Here is a 21,971-nt window from a genome sequence, read left to right as displayed (position 1 = left end):
GATTAAACGTGTGAGCCACTGTGCCTGGCTGTCTTGAAACCTTCAATAGTTTAAATAAAGGACTCATTTTTTGTATCTTTCTGAACGTACAAATTATAGCTAGTTCTATTCACTGGTATTTAAACACTGTGATTCCAAAAATGTATACCTGCAAGGTTCTAGGCCCAATAGCAATTTTAAAAGAAAACAAAATTAAAGTGACCTGCTTTCCATTAGTTTCAGAATAATGACTTCCAAGAATACAGTTAAATTCTTTCCCTTGCCAGATCCACAAATCACTTTTTTCCTCTCACAGTAAACAAATGACTATACCAAGTCTTTTTCTTGCGGACAGTTTTCAGACTGACATGCTTTCCCTCCCTCTCACACCAAAAGGTTTGTTATTAAATAATAATTTTGCAGGGCATGGTGGTGCACACCTTTAATCCCAGTACTTGGGAGGTAGAGGCAGGGTGATCACTGTGAGTTCCAGGCCAGCCTGGTCTACAAAGTGAGTCCAGGACAGCCAAGGCTACACAGAAAAACCCTGTCTTTAAAAAAAAAAAAAAACAACCCCAAAAACAAAAACAATAAATAAATAAATATTTAAAACTCAGGACACTACAGTTGGTGAATCCCTCTGGGGGAAAAAAACAAACAAAAAAAACCCATGACTTCTGAGCCAGGTATAGTGACATAAGCCTGAACTCGGAGACTGAGGCAGTAAGGTCACAAGTTCAAAGCCAGCCTGAACTACAAAGCAAGACTCTGACTCATTTTTCTTCCTTCTGCTTCTCTAGAAAAACAAACTCTCTACAACTCTGAGCAAGCATACTCGAGCTCATTGTGTTCAAAGACGCTACACAACTCTGAGCACAAGGTACTACGCAGCTGTCATGACACTTTTGCATTTACCCTACTCTCTTGCCCAGGGCCTTTCAGCCACACTGATCTTCCAGTTCCATTCAGACCACACCCTCTCCTGTTACACAGCCTCTGAACATACTATTCCTCTTACTGAGAATCCTTTTGCTAGTACTCTTTACATTAAAATGTTTTGACTTCAGAATCTCCACATAGATGCTATTTCTCTATTACTTACTTTCTAACTTTGTATGCTTCATTGAATTATACGACCAACAAAGACAGAAAACATGTTTTGTTCACTATGTATTCATAGCACTTGGCCCACAGAAGAAAATAAAAATATGTCCAATCTTTTCACTGTTGTGGGCCCCAACTGTAAGTATTCCCTTAGATTTATGCCTTAGCCCTCTTAGCCTCTCTCTGTTTTCATCTCGAGACTAGACTTCTCCCAACAAGGTCCAGTCATTCATATGTCACCTGCAGTTAGCTCCACCTGCAGCTCCTCTCTGGCACTCATAATGGTTATGTCTCAAGATACTCACTGAGTGATGAGGTGGCAATCCAACAGCACAGTGCTTGACTAGCACTCTGTGAGTTCAGCACTGAAGGAAAAAAGAAAACTTGAACACATTAATTGCTCCAGTTGTAACACTCATATTTTATTCCCATGTTGTTAATGATGGTAACCCTTCAGAGGTCAAGTGACAAAATGCTCTTTTACCCACCAGTAATGCCTGATTCCTTCTCTAAAAATGTTCCTGAATGTTCCTGCACTGTGACATGGAGCCTCACTTCTTACATATGGGCTTTTGAAATAAATATTTATCTCCAGGTATATTCTAGATCAATTCCAACCATATCATTCAACGTCTTCATCGATCTCTGTAGTGGCCCTTCATGCTTTCCAACCATCCATAATACACTTCTACTTGGCATTTCAAAGGCCCTCTCAACCCCATAGCACATACCTGTCATCCCAGCACTTGGGAAGTGGAGACAGAAGACCATGAGTTCAAGGTCAGACATGTACATAACAAGACGGGCGGCCTGGGCACTTGTGTCCCTGTCTCAAACCTCTCCCCAGCCCTCCCTTTAGTCTCTCTCAATCTGGCCTAAACTACTTTAGCAAAGCAATCTAGTTTGATAGTCAAATCCACAAACTCTGGAGCAAGACTGGCATGTTAAAAGATGAAAAGGGGACTAAAAGCACTGGCTATTCTAGAGGATTAGGGTTCAATTCCCAGCACCCACATGGTGGCTCATAACCACCTATAAAACAATTCCAGGGGATCCAACAACTTCTTCTGGCCTTAGCAGTAATGTGTAAAAATGTGGATACACATGCAGACAAAACACTCAAACACATTAAAAATTTTTAAAAATGACAAGGAAAAAGATGAGAATCACAGTTCTACCACTTAATCTATGCATGTCCTTTAATCTTATAAAGACCAGTTAATGTAAGTAGATCACGTAGAATAATGCTTGGCACAGTCCCAACACTATCTACAGTGTTTTACAGCCACATTTTCAATTATCAACTTGGACCATAAACTATCAAGTACAAAATACAATCTAGTAACTCAAGTGTGAATGTGGTTCCACCATCATTGCAAACCATTCCTTTTTATAAATGAAAGTGTGACTCAGGAGGCAAAGGCTGGCAGATCTCTGTGAGTTCGAGGCCAGCCTGGTCTACAAAGTGAGCCCAGGACAGCCAACGTTACACAGAGAGACCCTGTCTCAAAAAAAAAAAAAAAAAAAAAACCAAAGAAAAGAAAAAAGAAAGTGGGGGAGGGGGGACAGAAAAGAAATGGTAACATTTAAAAACAACAACAACAAAAATCTAGCAAGAACTGGGCCACCTAACCTAACAGACAGTCTTCAAATCATTTTTCAGGTCCCCAGAAAGGTCTTGTCTACGGTCTGATAGAGTTTGGACCCAAGGACAGGCACAGCTGATCTGCTTCAGGTATAGTTTCAGAAGATGACAATCTATCACAATGGAGTGGGTATACTAGTTGATGACAGAGGAAGCATGTGGGAGGCTCCATCACAGCAGGCTCCCAGAGAGCAGAAAGATTAAACAGAGCTAGAAGCAGGCATGATTTCCAAAGCCCTTCCCTCTACTGATATGCTTCTACCAGCTTCTACCGCCTTCAAAATAGCACAAACTGCAAGGCCAGCACTCAACACATAAGCTTGTGGAGGACACTTCAGACCATAACTATGCCTAGAGGTCTTTACAGACCCCAAAACAGTGTGTCATCAAGAGGTCAAAAATAACAATTATTATAAAAGAGTCTTATAAAAACATAATTATTGTATAACTATTTAAGTTACTATATTTGTGCTTGTTTGTTTGAGTGAGGGGTGTGTACCATGGTATATATGAGGTCGGATGACAAATTGTGGGAGTCAGTTCTCTCCTTCCACCACGGGAGTCTTAGGGATTAAACTTGGATGCAGGCAAGTGCACCACCATCTACTTCAGATCTGTGATACACGATGTAAAAACAATCACAGAAACTTGTTTGTGTTGTTGCTTCTCTCTTGGTTCATGGCCCGTCTGCGGACTTCTTTCTAATTCTTTCAAAGTGATCTTCCCAAGCCCTACCAGATGAACATATACAAACCTCGTCTTCTCATGTTTACCTGTAATATCCCCAAACTGTCAGAAGCAAATATCCTAAAGAGCCAATATTTGACATTTCCACTTCCCATGGAGTAACTTTTTTCAGTACATGTAAAATATGAATTGCAAGCAAAAGAAAGCTGCCATATACAATTCCTATGTTAAAGGTTGTTTTAGTTTGCATGTTTCTGAGTGCTTACTCTCCGCTTCCTAATGGACTAGGTACCAGGTTGTCGTCTAGGGACTACATTTTGACTACTGTTGCCTAGTGTTAGCTGCTTCTTTTGAAAACAAAACTTACTTAAAAAAAATTTTATTTTGTGCATGTATATCTGCATACATTCCACAGTGTATGCATGGAGGTCAGAGGACTCATCTTCTACCATATGGTAGAATCACATTGACCTCAAGCCATCAGGCTTGGAGGTAGGTGCCTTTACCTACTGAGCTCTCTTGCTGGGCCATTTCTTTTTAAAACATTAAAACGTAAAACATTAAACCAGTGATTAGCCATCCAGTTCAACTTTTCTCCTGGTGTTTTCCTTGTATTTATATTCCTATAAAAATTTTAGTATTTTTAAGGCAGACAGAACAACAGTAGTGAGAGTTGAGAGGACAGCTCTAATTTAAGGTGATCTTTTTTTTTTTTCTTTAATATTTAGGCTGGCTGGTCACACTGCACCCACACTCAAGATACCCAATATGAACAGGAAGTAGAGGGAGGCTATACAGTCTCAAGTCCCACTCTCAGTGACCCAATTCCTCCACTGAGACAACACTTCCTGAAAGTTCCATAACTTTCCCAGTGTCACTAGCTACAGAGCAATAGCTCAACCTATGAACCTATGGGATACATTTCACATTGAAACCACAACAGGAAGCACAGTTCATCCATATCAGCTTGTTACAAGGCATCTCACCTGCCCAAGACTGGGTAAGCTCTCTGTTGAGTCAAATGGTGAGCCTGTACTTCTGAGTCCTCATAATGCTGATAACAAGGTAGCAAACAATGTTTCCCTTCATTTCCTCTGCTGAAGTGATACCCCTCCAAAACTCAGTGAAAACAGAAAGCTTAACAGAGAACATAAGATATCCCCCCCCTCTCTCTCTCTCTCTCTCTCTCTCACACACACACACACACACACACACACACACACACACACACACACACACACACACACACACACACACACACACACACACGTCCAAATGATAGAGTTCAACAACTGAAACAATAGAGAGCTGGGCGTGATGGCACACACCTGCAATCCCAGCACTAGGAAGGCAAAGGCAGACAGGCCAGCCTGGTCTACAAAGTCCAGGACAGCCAAGGCTACACAGAGAAACTCTCTTAAAAAAACAAAAACAAAACAAAACAACAACAACAAAAATAAAGAACACTAATAGATGTTAAAATTATCAATTTTACAATAGCCTTGACAGAAACACTTCAACAATTACAAGGACTCTCTAAAAAATACTAAGCAAATATGTCACAGATGAAGACCCAAACAGAAATTTAAAAGGCTGAAAAAATTTTTAAAAATCTAGGTAGGCAGATTCAAAAGCAAAATAAAAGGACAGAGGAAGTACACAGGAAGCCAGCGTAGTACAAAGTATCCAACCAGAACAAAAGGAAGACCGAAGAACAATGGGCAAATCACAGACAGTCTTAACCTGTAACTAAAGATCTACTACTGCTCATGCCAGTCTTACAAGAAAGGGAAGCAGAAAAATATTAAGGCTAAAAAAGCACTCAAAAATTAATGAAAACTTCCTAAATTTGGCAAAAGACATAAACCTCAAGATTCAGGATGTTTTGTGAACACCAAATAGGATAAACTCAAAGAAATCTATACCAAAAGGTTCCATAAGCATCAGAAGATATAAAACCAAAAGAAAAAGTTCTGAAAATAATGAGAGAAAAGAGGCCATAACTAAATAGGAAAAGTGACTTTAATGAGAGCAAATTTCTTACCTGAAACCACAAGAACCAGAGGAAAGTAATGTTTTTCAAGGACTGGAAGAAAAAGTTATCAGTATTAAAAAACCTCTACCCATAGAAAGCTGAAAGGGAATTGATAGCTTTGTACAAAAAAAAAAAAAAAAAAAAAAAGAAAAGAAAAGAAAAGGAATTTCCACAGACCTACCTTAAAACAATGATAAAAATTCTTAGCCAAGCATGGTGGTGGACACCAGTAATTCCAGCACCCTGGACATAGAAGTAAAAGTATGGTCAAGCTCAGCTTGGTCTTCATAGTGAGTTCTAGGCCAGCCTGCGCTAAAGTGAGACTCAGTCTCCTTGCTCTTATCCTATCCCACACCACTCCCTGAAAAGAAGTTTAGGGGGGAAAAAAAAAAAGGAAAAAAGTAAAGAATTATACCCAAACAGTATAGATCAAGATGAGAAAGAAAGCTTAAATGCTGAAGCAATCCACAAGTCTCAAAAAGAAAAATCAGGAAGCAAAAGTCAAGTGATAGGTGTATGCCCTAATATAGTAATAATTATATTACATATAAATAGCCTAAATGTATCAGTGAAAAATAGAACCTGTCTGAATAGATTTTAAAACATGATGTAACTATAGCTGTTTACAGGACATTTACTTAAAATATTTAATCAGTATAGGCAAGTTGAAAGCAAAAATATAAAAGATATATCATACAAATAAAGCATAGGAAGTTGGGTTCAGTGGCACACACCTGTAATCCCAGTACTTGGGAGGCAGAGGCAGATAGATCTCTATGAGTTCGAGGCCACTCACTCATAAAAACTCACAGAAACAGGAACAGTGGGAAGTTCCTCAGCTTGACAGAGAATCTATGGAAAACATATAGCTAGCATCAAACAAAAAGATAAGGAATGAACACTTAGAAAGATGTATTTTCTTACCACTCCTCTTTAACACAGCAACAAAAACTTTAGTCAATGCAGGTAAGCCAAGAAAGGGACATTTAAAACCCACCACTTAACATTCCTAAAGTATATTTGTATTTTTAAAATCCAACAACAACAAAAAAAAAAACTAACAAAATTTAAGACATAGATATAGTAACAGAGTACTTGTTTGGCAAACATCATAATGCCATAAACATATATATAGTGACCACAGTAAAGATAATAGTTTGTTCCAAATTGACTGGAGTCTATCAAAATGTCAGCAAGATAGATGTCTTTGTAAATATAAATTATTTTACAATTTGTATGAAAAAGCAAAGAAATTTGAGTAAGTATTGTTTTGAAAGTGAGTGTACTGGGGTAAGATGGAAGGTCAGTGTACAGTAACCAAAGCTGTGTGGTACTGGCAGACATACAAATTAATGGGACAATCACTTCAGACATTAAGTATATATAAACAAACATAGCTGCTTTTGAAGCACACAAAAGCAATTCAATGGAAGAAAGGCAATCTTCTCAGAAAATGGTACCGAAACAACTGAACACCCACAGGTATTAAATAAGCCATGACCAAAGTCCATGCCTTTCCCCAAAACTAACTCAAAATGAATTATGTATAAAGCATATCACTTCCCAGAAAAATATACACAGGAGGAATTCTTCAGGATCTAGATCTTTTAGAGTTATTGAGCTTGACCCCAAAACTATGGCCCACAAAATAGAGAAGCTAGACTTCAACAAATAAAAAACTTCTGCTCCACAAAACATCTGATGAACAGAAGGAAAGGCAATCTGTAGACAAATCAGATCTGACTAGACTAGTATCAAGAATACATAAAGCACTCTCACAGCACAGTAGTAAAAATACACAATCCAGTTTGAAAACAAGCAAAAGTCATTTCCCTGAAGAAAACTTACAGATTACAAGATGCTGAAGGGACGTAGCTCGGAGGCAGATTTCTTGCCTATCACAAGTAAGGCCCTGGGTTTATATGAAGGATCATTTAAAAACAAACATATGAAAGGCTCAACACTATTCGCCATTAGGGAAAAGTACATAAAACAACAGTGAGCTATTACATACTATCAGAATGGGTAGTATAAAAAACAGTGATAATAAACAATGTGGTGAAGATGCAGAAAAGCTGATCATTTGTGCTTCACTGTAATAAATGGAAAGTGTTACAGTCACCTCAAAACACAGCTCCCATGCCACTTAACTAACCCAATAACTGCACAGCTGCCCTTTTATCCCAGAGAAACAGAAATACAGACTTATACTCAAACATGATGGGCCTATAATCCCAGTACCTGGGAGGTAGTCAGAATTAGGAGGTCAAGGTCAGCCTGAGCTAAAAAGCAAGCCTCAGGCCAGCCTAATCTACGTAAGACTTTGTTTCAAGGGAAAAAAAAAAAAAAAAGAGAGAGAGAGAGAGAGAGAGAACAGAACAAAACACAAGAACCTGTACATCAAAGTTTATTAGCACTTTTATTTGTAATATCAAGATCTGGAAGTAACCAGATGCCCAAAACTTTTAAATGGTTAAAAGAATACATTTGGTACACTTTTCTTGAATTCCAAATGTGAACATTTCATATCTCCTGTTAGCTCTTTATCAATCCCCAACACTGAATTAAGAATGCATCCATAGTATGAAATGCTATTCAGCAATAAAAAGGTAGCAACTATTGATAGAGTTTAAAACCTAGGTAAATCTCTCTTATGCTGAGTGGAAAAAGTAAATTCAAAGTATAAAATTCCATTTATAAATTTTTCTTGAAATGATAAAATTATAGAAACGAAGAACAAATTAGTGAGTTCAGAGTTTATGGAAGGGTGGAAATAGGACAAAAGTATGATTTAAAAGCAATATAAAGGACTGGAGAGATGGCTCAGCTGTTAAGAGATTTGCTGCCCATGTAAAGAACCTGAGTTTGGTTCCCTATACCCACAAGGAGGTTCCCACCACTTACTCCTCCAGTTATAGGGATCTGATGCCTTCTTCTGAGTTCTGTAAGCACTGCATGCACATGCAGAAGCACACATGCATATATACACATGCAATCATACATACAAAATAAACTCTTTAAAAACAGCAACATAAGGAAATCTTTTGAGATGGAAACCCCTGAAATGTCACTGTACCAGAGTGCTACTGTAGGTTTAACACTGTGCTATAGTTTACAAGATGACACCAATGGGAATGGCTGGAGAAAGGATACAAGGGAGCTTCTTGAATTGTTCCTCAGAACTACAAGTCGACTACAGTTTAACTTGGCTGGCTGGTAATGGAGCATGCCTTTAAAGCCAGAACCTGGGAAGAAGAGGCAGGCGTGCAATGAGCTCTGGTCCAAGGTCAGCGTTCTACAGAGCTAGTTCCAGGACAGCCAGGGCAACACAGAGAAAACCTGTCTTCAAAAACTAAAAAACTTTAATTTAAGGGGCTAGAAAAATGGCTTTGCAATTAAGAGCACTGGCTGCCTTTGCAGACAACCTAGGTTTGATCCTGGCATCCACATGGTATCTCACAACTGTCTGTAACTCCAGGCCCAGGGACTCCATGCATTCCGGCCTCTGGGAACAGCAGGCACCCAAGTACAGCAAAGACTTGGAGGCAAAACACCCATACACATAAACTAAATTTTAAAAGAACATTAATTTAAAAAAACAACCAGACCTTCCCTCAGCCATTTATCAATCCTTCCTCCTGACACAGAAGGCACACAGACACAAATACCAAATGCTACGCCTACCCTCAAGCACCACACACTTAGGTAGAGTAAGTACAGCATAAGTCAACAGTGAAGGGCTCCATAAAGGACAGGTAATGTGATCCAATCTCTGAACAAGCGGCAGCACTTCATAAGCACGAATGGAAATCATATATAAAGATACAAAGCTAGAAATAAGCACGACGCCTTTGAAGAAAGGAGCATGTCAGTGTTGTGAGGTAACAAAGATGGAATAAGCCCACAAGCCAAGACAAATCAACTGCCACTCAGAGAAGCCCTCACTTTTGACCTGGTGACCAAAAGCAGTAACTCCATCATCCTCTGCAGCACTTGCTGCATCAAGTCTAGACTCATTTGACTGTTGCTGCCCTGTTCTCTAGTTACCTCGAGTCTGCTTTGGGAACTGTCATACACTAGTCACCCAATAAATGTTAATTGAATAAATGAGCATGCAGTAAGCATCTACTCTTAGTCCTACTCTATACAGCTGCTGCATTCTTTCCCTCTATTTTACCCAAGAATGAGAAGTGTGTGTAGTATGTTATTCGTCCGCTGTGGTGTTATTTTCCATAGAATGAAAGCCTACTCCGAAGACTGGATGATTCTATCTGGTCTGTGGGAGTTACCCATAAACAAACCACCACCAACAAATGCCTAGTACAGTGGTTCATGCTTCTAGTCCAGTTGTTTTCAACCCGTGGGTCGCGACCTCTTTGGGATTTTCGAATGATCCTTTCACACAGGTCACCTAACCATCAGAAAACACAGGTATTTACATCAAGATTCGCAACATATGAAGTAGCAATGAAAATAATTTTACAGTTGGGGATCACAACAACATGAGGAACTGTATTAAAGAGTTGAAGCATTAGGAAGGTAGAGAACCGCAGCATTCCTAGGCTGAGTGAGGCAAAAGGATTACTTGAGCAAGCAACAAACCTGTCTTAAGAATGCAAAAGAGAGCAAAAGAAAAACTCCTCCAGGCCAAACTTATGAAAAACAAAAGACAGGTATGAGAAAAACAGCATGTTGGATTAGATTCCAAATCCAAATGAAGTGTGGGATTGAGCTTTTTTAAAAAATCCCTTATGGGGGGGCTAGAGCGATAGCTTTTCTTTAGGGGAGGGCCGAACGGACCTGACACCGTCTGTCTCCACCAGCCCTGCATACATTAGGTGCACAGACACAGAGACACACAAAACACCCACATATACATAAATAGATAAATCTTTAAACACACACATACATACATAAAACCGGTGCTAACATAAGTATAATTTAAATTTATTAATATGACTTCATGCTACTGAAGAGATAGGCAGACCTGCTGGCTGTATAATCTCTGCACTTGGTGGGCTAAAGTAAGAGTGACTGCAAGTTGGAGGTCAATGAGCTACACTGCAAAGGGGCTGGCTACACACAGTGAGAGCTTGTATCAAACCACTCCCACCCCATAAAAAAGTCAGGCTTGCTGTCTCAGGTTATAATCCCAGCCTTTGGAAAGGTGAAACCAAAAGATTTCTGTGAGCGCAGACCAGCCTAAGCCAGAGTAAGAGACCCTGCGTCAACGTAGAAAAAACAGTAAGGAAGTCGTGCCAGGAGTAAAATGCCACCCAGGTAGCTACAATCTCCAGAAGAAACACTAAAAATATCTTACTTTTAAATCTGCCTGGTGCTGTCACCAGATGCCATCAGGGGCTTGGCTGACTACCAGTCTTACCTACTGAAGACGCTCATTCATTCACTCAGTTCACGTCTACCGAGCACCTACTACTTATCAAGGACTGTAAAGTCTACATGGCTAGGAAAGAAAGCTATGACAGTCTCTGCTCTCCTTTAGTTTAAACTCCATCGAGGAAGTTAGACACTTAAGTGTTTGCAAAAATCATGAGCACTTCCAGAAGTTGTACAGTCCGCTGCTTAAAACAAATGGTGCTCCCAGGCCGTGGAGGCGCACGCCTTTAATTCCAGCCCTGGGGAGGCAAAGGCAGGAGGATCTCTGTGAGTTGGAGGCCAGCCTAGTCCAGGACAGTCAAGGCTACACAGAGAAACCCAGTCTCGAGAAACAAAGCAAAACAAACAAAACAACAAAAAAAACAAATGGTGCTGAACAGATAACTTGAAGAGCACCAACAGTTCTTCTGGAGAACCCAAGTTCGACTCCCAGCACCGACACGGCAGCTCACAACCAACTGTAACTCAAATTGCAAGGGATCTAAAGCCCTCGGGCATCGACGTAGTGCATAGACATATATCCAGGTTAAAAAAAAAACCATACACATTTTAAAATAATAAAATTAAACAGGGCCCAAACAAACCAAGGAGCATTGTCTAAACCCACTTATCATTCATTGACTTTTGAATAAACGCTTCTCAGATTTCAAACCACAATTATGGATTCCTAATAAAAACAGACACTAATTCAGTCAATATGGATGGGTGACACAAGTATTTCTGAGACTCCCCAGGTAATGAAGATATTTCCAGTCCATGAACCACATTTGAAAGCAGTATCAAGGTGCTCAGGTACCATTGAAAGATTTTCAAGCTAGCTTGTAAAATGCAAGCTCTATCAAGGCAAGCACACTGTCTTTTATTCACCACAGTATTCCTAAGCCTTAAAACCAAACAGACGCGGCACTCAATAAATATTTACCAGATAAATTAATGGATATATGGTCAAGACTAGCACAATTTAACTATAGTACACTTGGCTTTTGAGTGCTTGACATGTGGCTACTGAGTCAAGGGCTGAACTTTTTAAGTTTAAATTTAAATAACCGCATGTGGCTAGTGACTGCCACTCCGGACCATCCAGGTCTACACAGATTCAAGGCAAAGAGCCCTAAGACAACCAAAACCCAGCTCTGAATCCCTACTCTGCAGCTTAGCGTGTGGCCCAGAAACTTCCTTACTTCCTGGGGCCTCAACTTTATTTATAAAAATTAGGACAAGATCTCCTGCTTTCTACAGTTCTTGATACGATCCTAAAAGAAACGTACTACTTACTATTAAACACAAAGTGTGGTGTAGGTGACATTATCCGTCCTCCAGAAACAATTTAAGAGCGCAACCACTATTCTGCCTTTTGCCCACACGCACCAAAAATGCCAAGGGAGTTTGGCTCATGAGTGACGCTGAAATAAGGCCAAGGTCATAAATTTGGGGGCGGGGGGACGGGGGTCTTCTCTGCAAGTAAGAGCAGTGACGATGCAAGTCATTCCCGATTCCTGGTCAGTCTCTCACGACATTGTGCTGTGGGTGAGTGGCCTCTTGTTCATTCATTCCCATCGCCAAAAAGCCCGCTACTTCCCAGGCACAGACCTCGGCCCCGGGCCTGGGCTTCCTCCCTCGTCGCTCCAGACCGGCCGGGGTCAGCCGGGTACCGCGGCTGCAAGTCCCACACGGCCGAAGCAGCCAGGAGCCATGTTTAGATCTACCTCAGTCAATAAAACAAACTTCCGTCTAGCGAAGAAAAACGGTTTCTAACTCAATGTCAAACTAGGACGCCAACTCGCAGCTCTGCGCGGCTGCCCGGCAGAGGGAGACGCCGCGCGCCCGGGCGGCCCGGGAGTCCCCACCGCCGGACCCTGCGCCCCCGCCGCGCGGCCACAAAGGGCCGAGGACGCCGGCGCGCCCGGGCCTCCGCCTCGCCCCGCTCCCCTCCCCTCCCGCGCTACCGGCCGGCCTGCGGCGCACTCACCTCGGCCCGCGCGGCGGCAGGCGCTCCTCAGGCCGGCGCGGGCGGTGGCGGCGCGCTCCCGCGGGCCGCAGCGCGGGCGCTCCTCTCGGGCCGCCGTCCGCCGCGCCGCCTCCTCGGCCTCTGCCGGCGGCGCCCCCCGCGGGCGGGCGGGCGAGCGGGCGGGCCCGGGCGGAGCTCCGCCTCCGCCTCCGCCGCGCCCGCCCCCAGCCTGAGCGCGGAGCGGGCCTCACGGGCTCGGCGCGCTAGTTCCCGCCGCGCCTCATGCAGCCGCGGCCGGCGCTCGCCCGGCGTCTCTCTCTCGGCGCGGCGCGCTCGCGCGCAAGGCGGCCGGGGCGCAGTCCTCCTCCCGGGACTAGCTCTGCCGCGGCGGCCGGTGCGGCTGCGCGGGGTGGGGGAGGCCGGGGCGGCGCTCACCGGATGCCCGGCCCCACCCCACCCCCGCAGCAGGCGCCCCCTCGGCTGCGGCCCGCTGCGCCCCTAGCCCCCGCCGCGGTTGGTTCCGGCGTGCGGTCGCTTCCTGTCCCACCCGCCTTGAGACGCGGGATCGGGATGTCGCGGCGGGGGCCTCGGGCCGGAGAGGATGCCCACCTGTGTCCGGACAAAGACGGCGGCAGCAAGTAAAGCCTCGGGGAGCAGGTCGCGAGAGGCAGACAACGAAGGCGCCTTCGCAACGTTCAGGCCCGGGGCTGCCGCACAAGGCCACGCCTGATGCGGAGCCACCTGTGGCCGGATGAGTGGTTCGGTCGAGCCTGGCGCCAGCGACTGGTTGCAGGACCGAGGGTGGGCGGTGAGGGGAGGCCACCGGCCCGCACCGCCGGAAGAGGCCGTCGGACCTCGGGGACCAGGAAAAAAAAATACCGCCTTTTCCCCCAACCCCCTAGAATAGGGGGTGCTTGCTGATGCCTTCCGCCCCTTTCCCTGGTGAAGCTGACCTCACTACTCATTCTCAGAACCCAGCGTGGCCTCCCTGCTCCGTGCCAGACAGAACCATGGGCCTCAGTCATCACCCAGGTGCAACCAAACAACCGCCTTTGCGTTTTTCTCAATAGCGCATTGAGAGGCTTGTATCTTAACTGCTTGCCAACCACAAAGCTGGGAACTACACGATAAGGTCTCTCATAGACGTTAATGGCTCCGTTTTAATCTTTTAGATCTGTATTGTCAATAGATTGAGAGTAGAACCTTGTGCGGGGCCTCCGGGCCTCAGAAAATGACATTAAAACTACCTCTACGGTTTTACCATCTTGTTTTACTTATCTACATGTACCAAGTACTCTATTGGGAAGCAAATCCACCTCTAGAGTGCTGGGATTACAGGCTAGGCAACAGTGCCTGCATGGCTAAAAGGTGCCATTTTAAAAATACTAATGTAATGTTTTGAAACCAAGTCAATCATTAGCCTGTTAAGGGTCCACAAGGAAAACTATATTTTGAATAAAATGTGGACTTTAAAAGAATAATGTATCTATAAAAAGACCCATAAAGATACATTAGGCTGGAAGATTTGCAAGCCGTGTATCTTATATAGAGTTTGTGTTCACATTATGTTAAAGCACTCCTCGTACTCAATAAAGAAAGCCAATAATCCATTTACAAGTAGATGAAAGAATACATATTTTACTAAAGATATTTAGAGGATTACAAGTGATGTTCAGCATCATTAGTCACTTAGGGAAATGCAAATTAAAACCACAATGGGAAAACTTCACACCCACTACAATGACTGCAATTAAAAAGTATAAACCCAGACAAGAATGGTTGGTGAGGAGGTGGACAAATTACAACCTTCACGTATTATGGAACTGTAAAACAGTGTAGCCTCGTTAGAAAGGTTTTCTGGGTTCTCAGTTACACACAGGACCCTACAGTTACTTCCCTCAGGAAATTGAAAAGAGGGTCTTCCGGCGTGTTCATAAATATTCACAGTGTCATTACGTAATGGCCAAAAAGGAGAGTTGTTAGCCGCATGTCCAAGACTTTCTGAAAGATCAACAAAATGTACATGAAAAGAAACAAAGTACTCATTAAAAAAAAAAAAAATTATACACTGAGGTACTTAAAAAACAGAGAGCCAGAACTGGGCATAATGGTTCATTTCTGTAATGCCAGCTGTTGGGTGTACCCGCAAGAGGATTGGGAGTTTAGACAAACCTGTTACGGAGCTAGGTTGAAGTCAACGTAGGCCAAAGGAGACCTTGTGCCCAAGCAATTCTAATAAGCTAAGTGGAAGAGACTAATGCAAAAGAGCACAAACGTGATTCAACTTAAATGCAACATCTAGAAAAATCCCACAGTTGGTGATTGGCAGCTGCTTAAGGCTGGGGGCAGGAATGTGGAGACTGACCATGATCTTTGCAGAACTTTTTGTAGTGTTGGACATTTTCTAAAACAGTAAGATGTGTGTACACATTGTAGATAAACCCAAAACAACCCAATGCTGGTATGTCAAATGTCCCAATAAAACAAGTTTTAAAGATTTCTTGTGTTCCTCTAAGAAGCCTAAAATAACAATACCTTTTGTATCTCTTTACAAATATTGTTTACAATTAAGATGCCTAGAGTCAAAAAGAAAACTGTGTGCTGTTTGCGTTTTATAATGTAATACAATGCACTTTTCCAACCAGGAGTGGTAGGCACACACCTTTAATCCCAGCGCTCAGGAGGCAGAGGCAGGTGGATCTCTGTGAGTTCAAGGCCAGCCTGATCTACAAAGCAAGTCTAGGACAGCCTTGGCTACACAGAGACACCCTTAGACTTGGTTGTCTAATCAAGTACATTTACTCCTTTGTGACCTCAGTGCTTACCACTACAAGTTATTTAAAAATGTGTCTTGATTTTACCCATTAAACAGGGTAGAAAGGGGGCATCTTTAAGGGCAGAAAAGAATTAGATGTTTCTCCAGGGTCAAGATTTATCAAGGAGTAGGTGAGATGACACAGATCAGGTTAGCTGAAATAACAGACGAGGGAATCCTAAGGAAGGAATAATCCATATAATTTTCGCCTATGTTTCTCTCCATTGTTGCTTCCTATTTACACTGTGCCCCAGAACTCAGATCCCCCCCCCCCCCACACACACACACACACACTGGTATGAGCCTCCTCAGGAGGAGGACTGTCTTTGGGCTGGATAAAACTACAGGACAGAAGCCAGGTGTGTTAGCACACATCTGTAATCCCAGCTACACAAAGAACCCCTGTCTTGAAAAAACAAAACAACGACAACAAAAAGTCAGGTTGTGTTTTGCTTTTTCCTTAATTTGATGGATTTTCCAATGAATTGTTGCGATTTCCACCACTGTAAGTTGTTCTAGTCATTTGTCCCCAACTAGCCAAAAAGCAAGGAAATGGTTCCTGTGAAGTGTCTTTTTAATGGAGGGATGTGGGAATGGGATGATTAATCTTGACAGGATTCAGAATCTCCTAGGAGACAGATAACCCTCTGGATGTGTCTGGGAGGAGTTCCAGGAAGGACTGACTGAGATGAGAAGATCCCTCCGCAACCACCCTTTTCTATGCTCAGCCCTATTCCATATGCTGAGGTCCCGGACTGAATCAATATGAGCAATGGAGCATCAGTGTTCATCTCTCACCCTCCTGCTACCAAGCCTTCTCCGCCACATAGGACTGTGCTGTCAAACTGTAGAGCAAAATAAACCCACCCTCCCTTAATAAGTTCACCTTCCTTTAAGTTACCGTTATCGAGCATTTTATCAGATAAACTAGAAAACTTTAAAAGGATGCTTCCTGCTGCAGAGTAATCTGCTAAGAGCAATTGGCCACAGCGATAGGAGGACAGGGAGAAAATATGGGTTATACAAAATTGTGTATCAAGCACCAATAGGTGTGGCGGAATGACAAAGATGATGAATGAAAGTGACCAGCAAGTTGGTCAGGCTGTGGCAGGACTTTAAACCCAAGCTACTCCAGGCAGAAGCAGGAGGATGGCAAGTTCAAGGACAGCCTATGGAGTTATCAAGACCCAATCTGAAAAACAGAAGGGCTTAAGGCATACTAAGGGGAAGTAATCAAACTAGCCTGCAGAGCCAAGTGACCTAAGTATATAAAACTGAACAAAACACTCATCCAGATATTACCCAGCAAGCAGGAGTGGCCCGGAGGGTGCCTGGCGAAGGTATGGGAATCTGGGTTCTCAATTCAGCGTCTTGACTGGGCTAGTAGAAGTGAGGTCACATTTTCTTTTGTTTTTCTTGTAGCGTTTGGCTGGAATAGGCAAGTATTGTCCAAAAGAAATTTTCCGTGTACCTACATTGCCCTTTTCCTGGCCCTCTGCCTGGAGAAAGAAGGCATTTCTTACATTTTTAAAAGGATCTGCCTGCTTCTCCTGTGCTAGTTCGGGATATATGAGGCAAGAAGAAACTTTCAGGCAACTGGTTGTTTCTCAGGTCCCAAGATCCCCAGTCAACTGCCTTCCTCTCTCTCCTTTTCTGAGTCTCCTGTTTGTTTCATATGTAATACCCAGAGCTTTGGGCTATTCTTTTATATGTAGAAAATAATTAAATTTATTTGGGTAATATAAGATGTGCACTACTCTTGTTTTATGCAATATGCTTACACACACACACACACACACACACACACATACACACACAAACACACACACACACTAAATGGAATAAAGCCAGACAAGTCATCAGTATGTTTTGTTTTGTTTTCAAATAGACCAATGATTGAGACAGAAGGAGAATGGAGATAGAAGTTGCATACAAAAAGCATTAAGCATTAAGGATGGTGAAGTAAGGCCAGCAGGCCGGTTGGTTTCTTTCTCTCTCCTTCCAAGCCTTGCCGAAGAGTCTAGTCAGCTTGGAACACCCTCCTCAAACCAAAATATGGAAGAACAGCAGTGTCTCTTCAAAACATTGGAGGAGGGGGAGATGGAAGCAAGAAAGGTTTACCCATTGGCTTCTCGGGAAAAGACGCTTTTCTAAGTTTCATCCCAAACAGCCCAGTTCTTTTGTATCTGCTATTTATAAAATCGTTGAGCACAAATGGGACCAGGAACTTGTGAGGATTTTTCAGGAATGTTTGTGTTGCTGATTCTCTTTCTCCTTCAGTGAATACACTTTCATGTCTCACCCAGTGTGCCTGGCCCTCTGATACTGTTCTGTAAGCTCATCGTTACAAAGATATACTACAGGCTTTGTCCAGCTTAGCCCTTTTCCTTATTAAAAGGAATCTTGAATGGATCTTAGAACTTCATCTGAAGAGAAGAAATGCTTTGGATATAAACACGTAAGACCACATGAAGTGAATACTTTCTAATGGTCTGTACTCAAAATAAATTTAATTTTTTTCCCCTCTGACTTCAACAATTCCAAAGGGAAATAATGAGCATGCTTGCGGTCAGACATTTTCAGATTAAGCTGTACTAATAAGAATGTTGACATGTGGGAAATAGAATTTTAAAATTCTAGTCTTGGATGGGATTAGCTGTGTACCTTCTCACTTTGGAACTTGGGCTAAGGAAGTGGCTATTGCTCAGAGCCCAGAGTTCCCATGATAGAGCCATAGTTCCAGCGGAGTGAACACAGAAATTTCTTCTTTGGTTTTTCAAGACTGGATGTCTCTGTTTTATCCCTGGCTGTCCTGGAACTCAGTCTGTAGACCAGGCTGGCCTTGAACTCACAGAGATCCATCTGCCTCTTCCTCCTGAGCACTGTGATTAAAGGTGTGCGCCACCACAACCCAGTGAACACATTATTTTAAAAATTAATTTATTCGGATTACAACTCAATTGTTATCCCATCACTTGTATCCTCCCATTCCTCCCTCTCTCCTGCTTTCACCCTATTCCCCTCCCCTATGTCTGTGACTGAGGGGGACCTCCTCCCCCACTGTATGGTCATAGGCTATGAAGTCTCAACTTGGTAGCCTGTTTATTCTTTCTCTGAGCGCTACTTGGCCTCCCTAGCAAGGGGAAGTGGTCAAATATGGGGCACCAGAGTTCATGTCAGAGTCAGTCCCCGCTGTCCACATAACTGTGGAGAATGTCCTGTCCATTGGCTAGATCTGGGTAGGGGTTCAATGTTTATTGCATGTATTGTCCTTGGTTAGTGCAATAGTTTGAACAGACCCCTTTGGGCCCCGATCCACCCATCACAATGTTCTTCTTGTAGTTTTCTAGGACCCTCTGGCTCCTTCTATTTCCTCATTCTCGTATATTTCTCTTACCTAGAATCCCAATAGAATGTCCTCACATCTATCCCAATCTCCCGGTAAGTGAAGACTTTCATGGGATGTGCCTTTTGGGCTAGTGCCCAATTATAAGTGAGTATATACCATGTGAGTCTTTCTGCTTCTGGGTTAACTCACACAGTATGATCATTTCTAGTCCCATCATTTGTCCACAAATTTTTGGATTTCCTTGTTTTTGTTAGCTTAGTAGTATTCCATAGTGTAAATGTACCACAGTTTCTTTATCCATTCTTCAACTGAGGGACATTTAGGCTGTTTCCAGGTTCTGGCTATTATGAATAAGGGCTGCTATGAATATGGTTGAGCATATGTCCTTGTTGTATGGTGGAACATCTTCTGATTATATTCCAAGGAGTGGAATACCTAGGTCTTGAAGAAGCCCTTTTCCCAGTTTTCAGCGAGAGCACCAGATAGATTTCCAAAGTGATTGTACAAGTTTGCATTCCCACCAGCAATGAAGGAGTGTTCCTCTTTCTCTGCATCCTCGCCAGCATGTACTGTAACTTGAGTTTTTTATCTTAGCCATTCTGATGGATGTAAGATGGAATCTCAGAGTTGTTTTGATTTGCATTTCCCTGATGACTAAAGACATTGAGCACTTCTTTAAGTGTTTTTCAGCCATTTGATAATCTTCTGTTGAGAATTCTCTGTTCAGTTCTGAGCCCCATTTCTCAATTGGGTTAGTTGGTTTGGTGGTGTTTAATTTCTTGAGTTCTTTATATATTTTGAATATTAGACCTTTTTCAGATGTAGGGTTTGTGAAGATCTTTTCCCAGTTTGTAGGCTGTCGCTTTGTTCTGTTGACAGTGTCTTCTGCCTTACAGAAGCTTCTCAGCCTCATGAGGTGCCATTTGTTAATTGTTGACCTTAAGGCCTAAGCTGTTGGTTTTCTGTTCAGGAAGTTGTCTCCTGTGCCAATGGAACACAAGATATTTTTAAAAGCCACTCTTCAATTCTGCCCATTGCTCCTTCCTGTTCATATTTATTGTTCAACATAACTCACATAGCCAAATATAAAGTCAGCAGGTAGGATGTGCCTGCCATGCTTGGAGGCACAGCAGAAACCACAGGACAAGAACCTTACACATGATATATATTTCTGAAGGAAAGCAACGAACTGTGACTCACAGGAGCAGTGACCCACTCTACAGTACACAAATGCCTGTCAAAGACCACTTATCAAAGGTAAGGAGTTGAACTCACCTGCACCTCAGACTGTTGGAGTTGTATGGTTGGTGTTTCTTAGGCTGGCTTACTTGGCAACCTGAAATGACTCAGCTTTTCATTATTAAAAATAAGGATAAGTTGGGCATGATAGCACACACCTTTAATCTTAGCACTTGGGAGACAGAGGCAGGTGGAGATCCATTAATTCAAGGCCAGCATGCTCTATATAACGAGCTCCAGGCCATCCAGGGCTACATAATGAGACTCAAAAAAATAATAATAATAATGCTGTCAGGGCTGATGGTGTGCTTAGGCAGAGTCCCTAACATGCACAGAGGGCCTGCATTTAATCCCCAGTATTACACAAAAGCATGTGGAGTGACCGACACCTGTAATCCCAGGACTGAGGAGGCAGAGACAGTGTTGGGTCCAAAGGAAACTCCAATTTCCCAAACTCCAAAGAACAGTCCAAACAGCCAGAAATGAGCTCAAACTGGACTATAGAAAGATTTCTGGCAGTTAGATAAAAGCCAGCATTCCCCAGGAACGTGTGAAGCCCAGTCTGACCACCAAAAGGATTTGTTTCCCTTTCCTCCTGCAAAGGGGGCAAATGGCTCTCCAATTAACTTTTACGAGTAGCACCAATCAGCATATCAAAATTCATGCTAACCTTCAGGCCCTTCAGCTCCTACTCAGAATTTCAAAGCCCCAACACCAGTCCCCAGACTCTGTCCCTTCCCTGAAGCTACTCACTCCTTTTTTTAACCTGCTATATTCTTATTATGCTCCTGCCATTCTGTCATGCTCTCTCTATTCTCTGTCCCTGCTATTTTCCCCTATCGCTATTCCCACTGTGCTCTCTCTCCACTCTCTTGCAGATAGGCTTGATCATGTCTAACTGCTGGCCAGGTTCAGTCTACTTCTTTACCTCTCTTCCCTGGACTCTTCCAGATGCCTCTGGCTTTCTCCTTCTCATGTTTACAATAAAACCTTCCGATACCACGGAGCAGCCATGTAGGGAATCTATACAGACAGGAGGATCAGTTCGCATGGATATTCAGGTGTCTTAATTCTTCTCTTTCCTTCTCCTAAGTCCTTCATCTTAAAAGGGCGCAATATCAGGTAAGAGCTTTCTCTAAAAGGGAAAAGAGTTGCCTGCATTCCTAGCTGCTGCTGATACCACAAGTACCATTGGGTCTGCTGGATCGTACGGTCCAAATACTAGAGCAGCCTCCACAGCAGCCTGGACATGTTGAAAAGCCTTCTCCTGAACCAGGCTCTATTCAAAGCTAGCACATTTCCAAGTCACTTGGTATTTGGATCCGAGTAACACACTCAAGTGAAGAATGTGCTGTCTCTGTAATCCAAACATGCCCACTAGACACGCTTCTTTCTCAGTGGTGGGAGGGACCAGGTACAATAACTTATCCTTCGTGTCAGAAGGAATATCTCTCCATGCCCCACACCACTGGATTCCTAAGAATTTCACTGAGATAGGTCCTTGAATTTTGGTTGGATTTATTTCCCATACTCTGATGTGCATTCATGTTACCAGCAAATCCAAAGTGTTTATTCCCTCTTGCTCATTTTCTCTAATCAGCATAAACGTCATCAATACAGTGAACCAATATGACACTTTGTGGAAAAGACAGATGAACAAGATCCTTTCAAACTAAGTTCGGACACGGGGCTGGAGGGTTAATATATACTTGAGGTAAAACTGGAAAGGTATGCAGTTGGGCTTACCAATTGAAAAGCAAATTGTTTCTCATG

At 42.9% G+C, this 21,971-nt stretch overlaps 1 protein-coding gene across 1 annotated transcript in view; it reads right to left on the bottom strand.

The window, feature by feature from the left end:
* Positions 1 to 13,421, bottom strand: part of Galnt1 (polypeptide N-acetylgalactosaminyltransferase 1) — a 79,757-nt gene extending 66,336 nt beyond the window's left edge. The window contains exon 1 of the mRNA XM_051163091.1: positions 13,405 to 13,421. The gene's annotated coding sequence lies outside the window, so the exon portion shown is untranslated. The remainder of the gene's footprint in view (positions 1 to 13,404) is intronic.
* Positions 13,422 to 21,971: the final 8,550 nt, after the last annotated feature.

This window comes from Acomys russatus, chromosome 20 (genome assembly GCF_903995435.1).
Source record: "Acomys russatus chromosome 20, mAcoRus1.1, whole genome shotgun sequence".
Taxonomy (NCBI): Eukaryota; Metazoa; Chordata; class Mammalia; order Rodentia; family Muridae; genus Acomys; species Acomys russatus.
The sequence above is the reverse complement of the archived record's forward strand: the minus strand, read 5'-3'. Positions and strand labels throughout refer to the sequence as shown.